The sequence below is a fragment of the Mobula hypostoma genome, chromosome 15, assembly GCF_963921235.1.
Source record: "Mobula hypostoma chromosome 15, sMobHyp1.1, whole genome shotgun sequence".
NCBI classification, from domain to species: domain Eukaryota; kingdom Metazoa; phylum Chordata; class Chondrichthyes; order Myliobatiformes; family Myliobatidae; genus Mobula; species Mobula hypostoma.
The window spans coordinates 64,174,514-64,187,176 of NC_086111.1; the positions used below are offsets into that span (position 1 = coordinate 64,174,514).

General features: G+C 40.2%; 1 protein-coding gene across 11 annotated transcripts in view; it reads right to left on the reverse strand.

Moving 5' to 3' along the window:
• atp2b2 (ATPase plasma membrane Ca2+ transporting 2) overlaps positions 1-12,663 on the reverse strand; it is a 927,552-nt gene that overhangs the window by 766,252 nt on the left and 148,637 nt on the right. The gene's annotated exons all lie outside the window — the stretch shown is intronic.

Genomic DNA, 12,663 nt, shown 5'->3' on the forward strand with positions numbered 1-12,663 from the left:
AATAAATAAATCCAATAATTTTAGTGGAATTAGAAATGTTGAGAGTCCACAACAGCAGCGGGAAAAAAAGAGAATGTTCTAACTTGATATACAGTATACTCAAACTTGCTACTATATAGTCAATAGTCCATATTAAAAAAACTTTAAAGATATTGCACGCTACAAAAAGCGCCATTTTTCCAAATGATAAAGAAACACGTTAACTACAGTTATTTATTCACTAGCAAAGAAACTGCTCTAAAATTTATGACCAAGAGTTTATATATACTGCGTGATCTGTAATCTCGCGCATGCACATTGAGAGTTCCCCGCATAATCTTTGCTCAATAAAAGGAGGAACTTGAAATGTAAATCATAAAATTTGTGGTCAAATATTTTTCAAAAAACATAGTTAAAGTCAACAACCATTTTGGTTAAAGGCTCATTTCTTAGAAATTCAGCAGAGTCTGCAGCCATGGAAGCTGAATTAATTAATGTTTAAAGATATAGCATTGCAAAAGGTCCATGAGCCCATTCCACTCAATGACACCCAAGTGACCAATTAACCTACTAACCTGCAAGTCTTTGAACACAGTCATGGGGTGAACATCCAAATTCCTTGCAAACAATGGTGGGAATTGAACCCAGGTCACTGGCAAAGCTATTACAGCACCAGAGACTGCTATTTTAATATGCTAACCACCACCTGTTGCACTAGTGCAAAAATCTGCAAATATGGTCTGGTAAGTAAGGTGCTGCAGTTGGACCTGATGATGAGCAAGTGCTGTGGAAATGGGAGACCAGGAAAACCTGCAATCATTATTAAAGTGAGGGGGGCAGGTAACTGTCTACGTTATTTGTTTGTGGGGGGTGTAAGGAATTATTGGATGTCCCAAAGAAAAAAATGTAATTAGGGGCCATCCTACACTGTAAATGAGGCAGTGGTCTATGAGTCATGGAGAAGTATGAACGGAAAGCCCAGTATCATAGAAGCAGCCCATGGATTGTTAGGTGTACTGCAATGTAAAAGCTACTCAGTCTGGAACTGTGTGTTGCTGTTGGAGAGAGCGAGAGCGAGTGCTAGGGTGCTTGATATTTTTGCACAGTACTGTATTTGTCACTGTGGAGTGGTGAGCGAGTTTGTAAATCTGGCAGGAGCAAAGGAGGTTGGGAATGGCAAGGAGGATGGAGTGCTGTGGGAGGGGTGTGGGGCAGGTGGCGGAGAAGGAGTGTCAGAGGCGGAGGATGGCACAGGTGCAGACACACTCAGCCCTGAGACACCAGGCAAGGTCAATTGATTCCAAACAATTGGTTTATTGACCGTTACAGAATGTCTCTCTGGTGGTTCCTGCTCCCTCCCCTTTCCCAACCATGATCCCCCGCTCCCTGCCCCCTTCCCACTCTCAGTCCACAACAGAGACCCGTATCAGAATCAGGTTTATCATCAGTCACGCATGTCATGAAATTTGTTTTTTTTTGTAACAGCGATACAGTGCAATGCATAAAATTACTACAGGACTGTGCAGAAGTCTTAGGCATGCTAAACTACATATACATGCCTAAGACTTTTGCACAGTACTGTAAGAAGAGCAGGACCAACATGATGCCACATATTCTGATTTGGGTCTCTATTGTGGGTTGAATGTGGGAAGGGAGTAGAGAGAGGGGAATCATGGTTGGGAAAAGTGGAAGGGAGAGGGAAGGGAGCAGAAAGCACCAGAGAAACGCAAACACGAGGAAGTCTGCAGATGCTGGAATTTCAAGCAACACACATGAAAGTTACTGGTGGATGCAGGAGGCCAGGCAGCATCTCTAGAAAGAGGTACAGTCGACGTTTCGGGCCGAGACCCTTCGTCAGGACTAACTGAAAGAGCTAGTAAGAGATTTGAAAGTGGGAGGAGGAGGGGGAGATCCGAAATAGTAGGAGAAGACAGGTGGGGGAGAGATGGAGCCAAGAGCTGGACAGTTGATTGGCAAAAGGGATATGAGAGGATCATGGGGCAGGAGGCCTAGGGAGAAAGAAAAGGGGGGGGGGAACCCGGAGGATGGGCAAGGGGTATAGTGAGAGGAACAGAGGGAGAAAAAGGAGAGAGAGAAATAGAATGTGTGTATATAAATAAATAACGGATGGGGTACGAGGGGAAGGTGGGGCATTAGCGGAAGTTAGAGAAGTCAATGTTCATGCCATCAGGTTGGAGGCTACCCAGACGGAATACAAGGAGTTGTTCCTCCAACCTGTGTGTGGCTTCATCTTTACAGTAGAGGAGGCCGTGAATAGACATATCAGAATGGGAATGGGACCTGTTATAATCAATCAATCAATTGTTCGGATTCAAATGATCTTGCTTGGTGACCCAGGACCGGGTGGGTCTGCACCCTCACCACTCCCTGCGTCTGGTATTCCTTCTCTGCCACATCTCCTACACCACTCCACCCCTGCTATTCCCAAAATTCTTTGCTCCAGCCAGATTTACAAGCTCAATCTCTGCTCCATGTAGACAAATACAGTACCGTGAAAATGTCTCAGGCACCCTAGCTATACATATGTGCCAAAGATTTTTGCACACTACTGTAGACGTAGCAAAATAAAGTTAGATATTATGCAAAGTGTGCCATTTTGATGTTGGCACACTTACACACCCCCTCACCACCACCATCCCTGCAACCCCCATGAGTTTCTAGGTCAGCCGTCGGCCGAAGACAAGCAAGATCCTGGCATCTCCTTCAAGTATTTACAAAGAAGAATAAAACCCAGTGGCTCAGAGGTCAGAGCCATTCAGGATATTTATAATAAAACATAATAGTAATTGGAAGCCGTCCAAGCTGAAAATTAAAGACCTGTGTTGGGAGAATCTGTGTGCTACAAGTTGTGCAGGATTTTTGAAAAAAAAAGTGAACATTATTCTTGCATCCTTGTAAGTCTCTGTTCACGGAAGCTTTAACTTTACACTTATACAAGTAGCTTTGATGGTTGTAGAAATTAATTCAGACTTAATCCATTTAAGCCAATCCACTATTTTAGCCTGGAATGACCTTACAGCAGCGTCTACTATATATGTGATAGGAGTTTTACATTACAAATTACGTTTGCCTTTCTCTGAGTTTACATCAACTTTATTTCCCACTTGTGATAGGTAGAGTATTGTATCAAAGGTCAAGTTCAATTGTCATTCAACTACAGATACGTATACAGCAAAATGAAGCAGCATTCCTCTGCAAAACACAGAACAGACAGTCACACATAGCATGAAGCACACAGCACATATAGTATGACAGCATATAGTCACAAAAAAATAATATGAGCACAAGTCCCTGAGTGGCATGGCTTGAAGGTTGAGGGTGCATGGGAATTTGTCCTAAAGCCATGTTTCTTCAAGAACAAGGACACAGCAGTTTCTCATATTGCACTAGAGCGGCCCAGATGAATGCAATCCATGCGGTGAATCTGTGGAATATGTTGCCACAGTTGGCTGTGGAGGCCAGGTCATTGAGAGTATTTAAGACAGAGGTTGGCAGATTCTTGATAGATCAGGGTGAGAAAGGTTACAGGGAGAAGGCAGGAGAATGGGGCTAAGAGGGAAATAGATCAGCCTTGATCAAATGGTGCAGCAGACTTAATGGGTCAAATAGCTTAATTCTGCTCCAATATCTTATGGTCCTATATCATCCACTGAGTGAACACCAGAGAGCAGCACTGACAGGAGGGGATGAACCCCAACCCAGCACAGACTCCAGCACCTCTGCTATGCCTCTGCTCTCTCCTGCACCGCCTCTGGTGCCTCCCTTGCTGGGTGGCAGCCACAGGCGATGTTTTGAGATGAGGGCCACACAGCTCCCCCACCATCTCGCCAGTGAACCAATGAACTGGACTTTCAGTATCCTACATTACCGATTTCCAACAGGGTCTTGCAATCACAAGAAAAATGTCCAAGGTAATCATTTTCACCATTTGTTGGACTACACACTGCACCGAATGCCTTCAACCCTGGACAACACGGTACTAAGCAAGCCCATGCTGCAAAGCTCCACTGCTATCGAGCAACTTGCTAGTCAGGTAGACCTGCAGCACTTGGAGTTCAAAATATCCAGCAGTCCCTTGCGATCATATGAAAGACGTAAAGATGAACAATTACACCATTCATTGGTTGGACCCAAAGAGGCCACTGTGATCAAACACACTACCATCTTACCAAAGTTAATTGTGCTGTCATCCTACTGTACCTTGTCACCTAGAATGCAATCGCTGTAAAGAGACACACACTGAAGCACAACCAAAAGAAAAGCAATGAATCTCAAAACAAGACATAACAAAGCTTCCACCTAACTGCAGTGTCAGCAAAAACATTTCACAATTCATGAAGCTCATTTTTCATACTGGCTGTTGTCAGCTACTGTTCAAGTCTACTTCCTGTATTTTCTCCAAGAGGACAAGAACTGTGTCTTTGGGTTTGGAGGCTTGTGTGCCTTAATGACCTGGAGAGCTATGCTTGCTGGAGTCAGGGCTTTATGCTTTGGCTCTTGGTAGGGTCACCCATGCCAAACAGGTCAAAAGGTAGAGGTCAGACTAAGTATGGTCCACCAGTCCTCCAGGTCCAGGGATTCATCTCAGGGCCAACAACCCTAACAGTCAAAAAAGAATTGTTATAGAAACAGCAATGAATAATCGTTCTACATCTGAGTGCGATGGTATCCCTGAGTCTCCACCGAGAACTCGCATGACTGATAGCGGTGAAAACTGAGAGAAATACTGACATGGTGAAGGAAGCCCTGAACACCGCCAGAAACGGAGGACCTTCATAGCTGCCCTGAACACCAGTAGCATAAAGGGCAGTAAGTATGTAAGGCTTGCTGTACTTAATTTCCAATTTTTCACCCAGTATCAACACTGGTGCCCACTGCTCACCCATTTTGAGGATTCTTTCTGAAATGTGAAGGCTCAAGCCATAGCAGGCAGGAGAATCACTAACATGAGAAATCTGCAGATGCTGGAAATTCAGAGCAACACACACACACACACACACACACACACAAAATGTTGGAGAAACTCAGCAGGTCAGGCAGCATCTGTGGAAGTGCACAGACAGTTAACACTTCGGGCCAAGGCTCTTCTTTAGGAGAGTCACTGTTTACTTATAATAGAAATGAAGTACCAGTATACAGGGACATGCAAATGCAATCTGCTCTGCTTCTCCATTCATGTTTCTATCTTTTTCCCTTTGTAAGCAACTGTTGATTTCTCCCATCAGCAGTGACTGATGAAAGGCAAATTACAGGAAAGTTTGCAAGATCTTAACCTCTTTTTTTCCTCTGTAAAAGTTATAACTCTGCTCCTCCAGTATTGCAAAAAAGCTCTCTCCAGTCCATTCCCATTTACAGAATTTTAATCTGAGTTTCAACCCTGCAACTGAATTCTTACTCTCCATCCAAGAGCTACAACAGCATAACAACGGTCCACACTTATGAATACAATGTTATCCATGTGAAAAACTATGACTTAGCCTTAGAAGTAGGTAGACATTCTTGAGTTTTGATAAGTGACATCAGAGATCAACTTTATTTGACATATACATTTACATGTATCAGAAATTTGCTGTGACGTGTTGGCACGGTATGCAACAAAAAATAACAGATTTAGCAATTATAAAGAAGAAAGATTTGCACTAGACAACAAATTTTTATGAAAGTGATGCTTCTTCAGAATTATTTTGTTTATGATAGACCGCTTGAAGCTGAACACAAATATAATTTCAGACTACTTGCATCATGTAGGAATTTGGAGAAACAAGCAATTAACTTTTATTGAATATGATGCATTTAATTGTATAATGGTGCTGACACTTAGTGAAAGCTCAACTAAACTGAAAACGTTTTGTTGATGACTTTTATTTGTACTCAGTGTCTGAGGCTTCTCGCTTAAGTGACCAACAATAATCAGAAGCAGGTTTAATATCACCTGCATATGTCGTGAAATTTGTTAACTTTGAGGCAGCAGTACACTGCAATACATGATAAATATATATAAAACTGAATTACAGTATATATGTATATTAAATAGTTTAATTAAGGTAAGTAATGAAAAACAAATGTAAAAAGGTAGTGAGGTAGTAGTGTTCATGGGTTCAATGTCTATTGAGAAATCGAATGGCAGAGGGGAAGAAGCTGTTCCTGAATCGCTGAGTATGTGCCTTCAGGCTTCTGTACCTCCTTCCTGATGGTAGCAATGAGAAGAGGGCATGTCCTGGGTGACGGGGGTCCTTAATAATGGAAGCTGCTTTTTTGAGGCTCCACTCCTTGAAGGTGTCTTGGATATTACCAAGACTAGTACCCATGATACAGCTCATTTTACAACTCTCTGCAGCTTACTTCAATTCTGTGCAATAGCAACCTCCCCCCCCCCAGTACCATACAGTGATGCAGCCAGTCAGAATGCTCTCCGTGGTACATCTGTAGAAGTTTGGGTGTTCTGGGTGACAAAACAAATCTCCTCAAACTGATGATGAAATAGAGCCACTACCTTGCCTTCTTTATAACCGCATCAATATGTTGGGACCAGGTTAGATCCTCAGAGATATTGATACACAGGAACTTGAAATTTTTCACTCTCTCCACTTCTGATCCCTCCATGAGAATTGATTTGTGTTACCCTTTCTGAAATCCACAATCAGCTCTTTGGTTGAGTGCAAGGTTATTGCTGTATCACCACTCATCCAGCTGGTGTATCTTGCTCCCATTTGCCAGTCATCACCATCTCATATTTTGCCAACAATGGTTGTATTATCAGCAAATTTATAGATGGCATTTGAGCTATGCCTAGCCACACAGTTGTGGGTATAGAGCAGTAGGCTAAGCACACATCTTGGAGGTGCACCAAGATTTGCAGGGAAGAAGTCTAAATGGGACTGCAGAAAATGAATCTTTAGTGACAAGTTGCACTTCATGGTTCTGTATGCTTGAAACATGTTGTCAACCTGCTTCACTTAGTTTGGTGTTCTGTAGTTGCCAAGTACATTTTCAACAACATCCTTGAATGCCTTCCTTGTGATATTCTCCAGTCCCGCTGGAAGTTCTTCGAATTGCCTGTCATTGATGACCTGTATGCTATGTGGACCAACAAAAGTGCCTTCCTTAAACTTGGCAACAATTCGTCTGACTTGAATTATGAATTGAAATAACAAATATAGATATTTCAAAAAAAAATTCACGATAGGGAAATTTCATGGTGGTTTTCATGATCAGCAGACCAAAATCCATAAGATGCACCCAAATGTATTCATGAAGCAAAGTCGTTGTTGTCCAGTGTTATACAAGTAATAAAGTTAGATGTTAAACTATGGATATGGAATAAAATCTGCATAAATACATAAATGCCAGCATGTGTTTACAATGCAAACAGCATTATAAAAAGTGTTTTAAATTGTTTACAATGAGTGCAAGGACATAGCAAGAACATAATTTGTATGTTTTAAGTGCATTAAGATTTGACTTTTTTGTCTTCATTTTGAAATCTCACTACCTCGTTAAATAAAAAGAGGGCTGCCATGTGAATAGATCTAAATATTCTTTATATAATGACTCTTCTATGCAGCATCTCTTCCTGCCTTGGGCATTTATTCAGCCAATGAGACAAGTGACTGCTGAAACATAGTAAAAACGTATTACAAGAAAAAGTAGATGACCTGTCTTATTATTATACAAAGCAGTGTTAGGACAGTTTGCTTCTTGGGGCTACTAGATGCCCAGGAGTAACCTAATCTCTGGTACTGCAAAGAGAAGCACTGCATTTCTCTCTTTCCCCCGTCTATTTTGAAATAAGCTCTTTAAAATTAAACTGATGAAATTTAATATGTTTTGCATGTTTTTTTTTAAACCAAGAAATTCATTTGTGATAGTTTAGTTAATGGAGCAAATCTGCAGGCAAAATGGAAACCATTTTCTCCACTGCGGAGATGGGTTTTGTGTTAGTGAATAGACAACCGTCCCTTGTGACTTAATTAGAAAATACTCAGAAAATCGTACATTTGGCATGTTCACATGGTAATGAAATAACAACGATTTCACAAGAATTAAAAATGCTAATTATTCAACCAAAAGAATAAAACTGTTTGTTCAATTTAGAAGATAAATTGGGGAAAAACAAGTGTAGATATAATTTGCAATCACTAAGAACCATTAAAGAGCTTAACAGACTGATGGGAATGGGAGTTGATGGACAGAAAGCAACACACATCACTCATTATAAAGGAACTCCTTGGGTAGATGGCAGGTAGATTTGTGGCTTGTCAGCAGAAATTGGAAACTGTCTTGTTACAGGTGTTATAACTAAATTTAGTATTCTAATGGAACATTCTTACTGGAATACATCATTATCTCATCCGAGGTCCTGAATAAATGCATACCTAAGTGACAAGGAGATGATTTCTGCTCAGCAGCTCTATTTCGAAGAAGTTGTCAAACCAATCAATTTAAACTTTGATTTGATCCCATCTGATTGATTGATTGAACCATATGGGCCAGTTATATTTCAATCCATCAATCAATCACTTTGAATCAAATCAGAATTAAGCTGATTGGTTTGACAGCTTTTCCAAAATTGTTTTCTTATTAAACTATCAGCAAAGTTTCAGTTAGTAGAACATAAGCAATTAGATTGTTTTCAAGCATATGAATTACTGCAAAACCAGTAGAAACTTTATAATAGTATAGTTAGCAGGACCTAACTAGTTACTTAGAAAAACTTAACAAATTGGAAAGACGTGCAATAAGCATTAAATTAAAACAAATTAAGTTGTTGATTTAAAAAATACACTGATTATATACTTGTTTAATTAATTTATTTATTAGGCTACAGCATGGAATAGACCCTTCCGGCCTCTCGAGCTACACCGCCCAACAATTCCCTCAATTTAACCCTAGCCTAATCATGGAACAATTTACAATCACAATTAACTGACCAACCAGTGCGTCTTGTACTGTGGGAGGAAACCAAAGAACCTGGAAGAAACCTACTCAGTCGTGGGGAGAACGTTTAAGTTCCCTACAGGCAGTAGCAGGAATTGAACCCAGATCGCTGGTACTGTAAAGCGTTACGCTAACCAATATGCTCCTGTTAGCATTCCCCACAGAAAACAAGGTATACTAAAATACACACCAATGGTGTATTTTTTTAAATTTCAAGTTCGATAGTTTTGCCAAATTACCTTAAATATTTCACATTATTTGATGCAATACTGATAACAAGATAGACAAAATCAAAACCAGTGTCTTTGAAAGAAAATCCTACAAAAAGTAGTGGATATGGCCCAGTACATCACAGGTAAAGCCATCCCAACCACTGAGAACATCAACATGAAAAGTTGTCAAAGGAAAGCAATGTCCATCATCAGGAACCCCCAACACCCAGGTCTGTTTTCCCTCTCCTACCTTCTTTCTGTAAACCTTCTTGCCTTGACCAATGAAGAATCTATCAACCTCTGCCTTAAATATACATAAAGATTTGGCCTTCACAGCCGCATGTGGTGACAAGTTCCACAGATTCACCACTCTCTAGTTAAAGAAATTTCTCCTCATCTCCATTCTAAAAGGACACCCCTCTATTCTGAGGCTGTGTCCTCTGGTCCTAGACTCTCCTACCATAGGAAGCATCTTCTCCACATCCACTCTACCAGGGCCTTTCAAGATTCAATAGGTTTCAACTGGGTCACCCCTCATTCTTCTGAATTCTAGAGCCATCAAATGCTCCTCATATGATAAGCTGTTCAATCCTGGAATGATTTTTGTGAACCTCCTTTGAACCCTCTCCAGTGTCAGCACATCCTTTCTATGATAATGGGCACAAAACTGCTCACAATACTCCAAGTGAAGCCTCACCAGTGCTTTATAAAACCACAACATTACATCCTTGATTTTATATTCTCATCCTCTTGAAATGAATACTAACCTCGCATTTGCCTTCCTCACCACTGACTCAACCTGCAAATTAACCTTTAAGAAATCCTGTACGAGGACTTCCAAGTCCCCTTGCACCTCTGATGCTTGAATTTTCTCTCCATTTAGAAAACGGAGACACCTGCATTTTGCAATATATGTTGTGATACTGCACCTCACTAACTGACCAAGTTGGATTTTTGGAAATGATTTCTGTGTTTTATAATATCACAGTTAATTAGCAGCTATGATTCTGTTGCATTTATCAGTCCTAACACTGTACACTCTGTGGCTATTTTAATAGGCACAGACGGTACCTCATACGTATTTCTTTACGTTTGTGGGCTTCTTCTGTAGCCCATCCACTTCAAATTCCGACATGTGGTGCATTCACAGATGGTCTTCTGCATATCATGGTTGTAACGCATGGTTACTTAGGTTACTGTCGCCTTCCTGTCAGCTTGAACCAGTCTGGTCATTCTCCTCTGACTTTTCTCTAACAAAGTGTTTTCACCCACAGAACTACCGCTCACTGGATGTTTTTGTTTTCCACAATGTTCTCTGGAAACTATCGAGACTGTTTGGTGTGAAAATCCCAGGAGATCAGCAGTTTCTGAGATACTCAAACAACCCCATCTGGCACCAACAATCATTCCATAGCCAGTTACTTGGATCACATCTCTTCCCTATTCTGATGCTTTCTGCCACATGATTGGCTGTTTATAGATATCTGCATTAATGAGCAGGTGTACAGGTATACTTTATACAGCATATGAGTATATGTTGAAATAGCAGGAGCTATTTTTCTTTCCCCATGGATTCTGCCTGCCCTCTGTTAAAGATTCAAGATTCAAACATTCAAACTACATTTATCATCAAAGTATGCTGACACAGAATACAACTCAGATTCGTCCTTCCGCAGGCAGCCACAAAACAATGAAACACCCTGGAACCCATTCAAGAAAACATCAAACACCCAGCACAGAAAAAAAAAGAATAATTGCACAAACGGCAAAAAGCAAGCAAACATCACGTAGAATATCAACCATTAAACCAGTAGTATTCAGTTTAGTTCATTTCAGCATCACACCACTGCCAATGCAGGTCACAGGGTCATTCTTTGCCGAAGCGGCCCAGACAACTTCGATTGCTCTGTCCAAACCACTCACAAACAGGAAAAAAGAAAGAGGAACCAGAATTCAGGAACACATGTAGTCATCCAATCAAATGTAAGGGCCCCAAACAAACATAGAATCACAAACAATAATCGAAAATTGAGTTAAACAAGTACACACAGGTGTGAAAAATAAAGTGTAAAAAGGATCGAGAAAACAGAACAATAAAAAGTACCTTGTATATAAAAACTCACGTTTAAAACATTTGTTTTCAGATGTGGTTATGGCTGCATTTTAAAAAGAAGAAACTAAAAGGAGGCCACGTCCTATTGGTATCTTGCTATTGATTAAACCATCTGTTTGTCTATCTGACTCCCAAGCAATGCTTCATTTTCAACATTGCACTTAATGGAAGCCACAACTCCACTGAGCTAACCAACTCTTATCATTTCAGAATTGTTTTCCCAAATTTATTACAGCAGTTATTTTAGGGACAGCTTACATGAGGAAAATGCTTAATCTTCCAGCAAGAGATAACTGAGAACAGGCTTTATATTGCTACTATGCAATCACTACATTTTCTTTTCTGAAGCCAAATCCAGCCTCCAGAACTTGTTCATGATATTGATTGGTGAATAAGTAGGCTACAGTATCTGAACAAACAAAACTTCTGCTAGTTCTGATATTTGGGCACACTTTGATCAGATTAAGGTGAAGAGTAAGAGCCTTACAGCAGATGTGAGGATTTTCACCCAGAGAGTGATTACAATCCTGGACATATTATCTGAAGGTGGCAGGTACTCTCACAATATTTTAAAAGATTCTGGTGAAGTTGTTGAATTTCCAAAACATAGTAGGCCGAAGATGAAATGCTGGTCAATGAGATTCGCCGGTTACTTATTTTTAAAAGTTCACTTTTAGTTAGCTCTACAAGGATATACATACAAATGTCTGCCAATATTTGTATCGTATAACTTTAAAACAAACCAAAACATCTGAGAAACTAAGCCAGGAGATTAACACTGTATGATGTGCTTCCAGAAGAACAAATTCTAAAGTTGAAAGAGGAACATTTGATCATTTATTATGAAAACAGCAAAGGCAGATGATCTTGTAGCAATGGAGAAAAACGAAAACTAAAGTAGTGATATAACTCTCAAATTAGTAAAGTAGTAAAGTTAGCAGTCTAACCAGCATACTTAAGCGAAGTTAGCTCTCTAGTTAGCATTCCACTAATTTCCCAACTGGTTCAAATGTTCAAGGTAGATTTTATTACCGAAGTGCATATATGTCACCATATATATTCTCCTGTGAGATTCATTTTCCTGTTGCATACAAATCTACAGAATCGTAACCACAACAGCATCAATGAAAGATCAATTAGAGTGCAGAAGATAACAAACTGTACAAATGCAAATATAAATAAACAGCAAAAAATAATAAGACCATGAAATAACAAGATAAAGAGCCCTTAAAGTGAGATAATTGGTTGTGGAAACACCTCAAATGGATGGGCAACTGAGTGTAGTTATACCCTTTGTTCAAGAGCCTGATGAATGAGAGGTAGCAACCATTCTTGAACCTGGTGGTGAGAGTCCTGAGGCTCTAGTACCTTCTATCTGATGGCAGTAGCAAGAAATCAGCA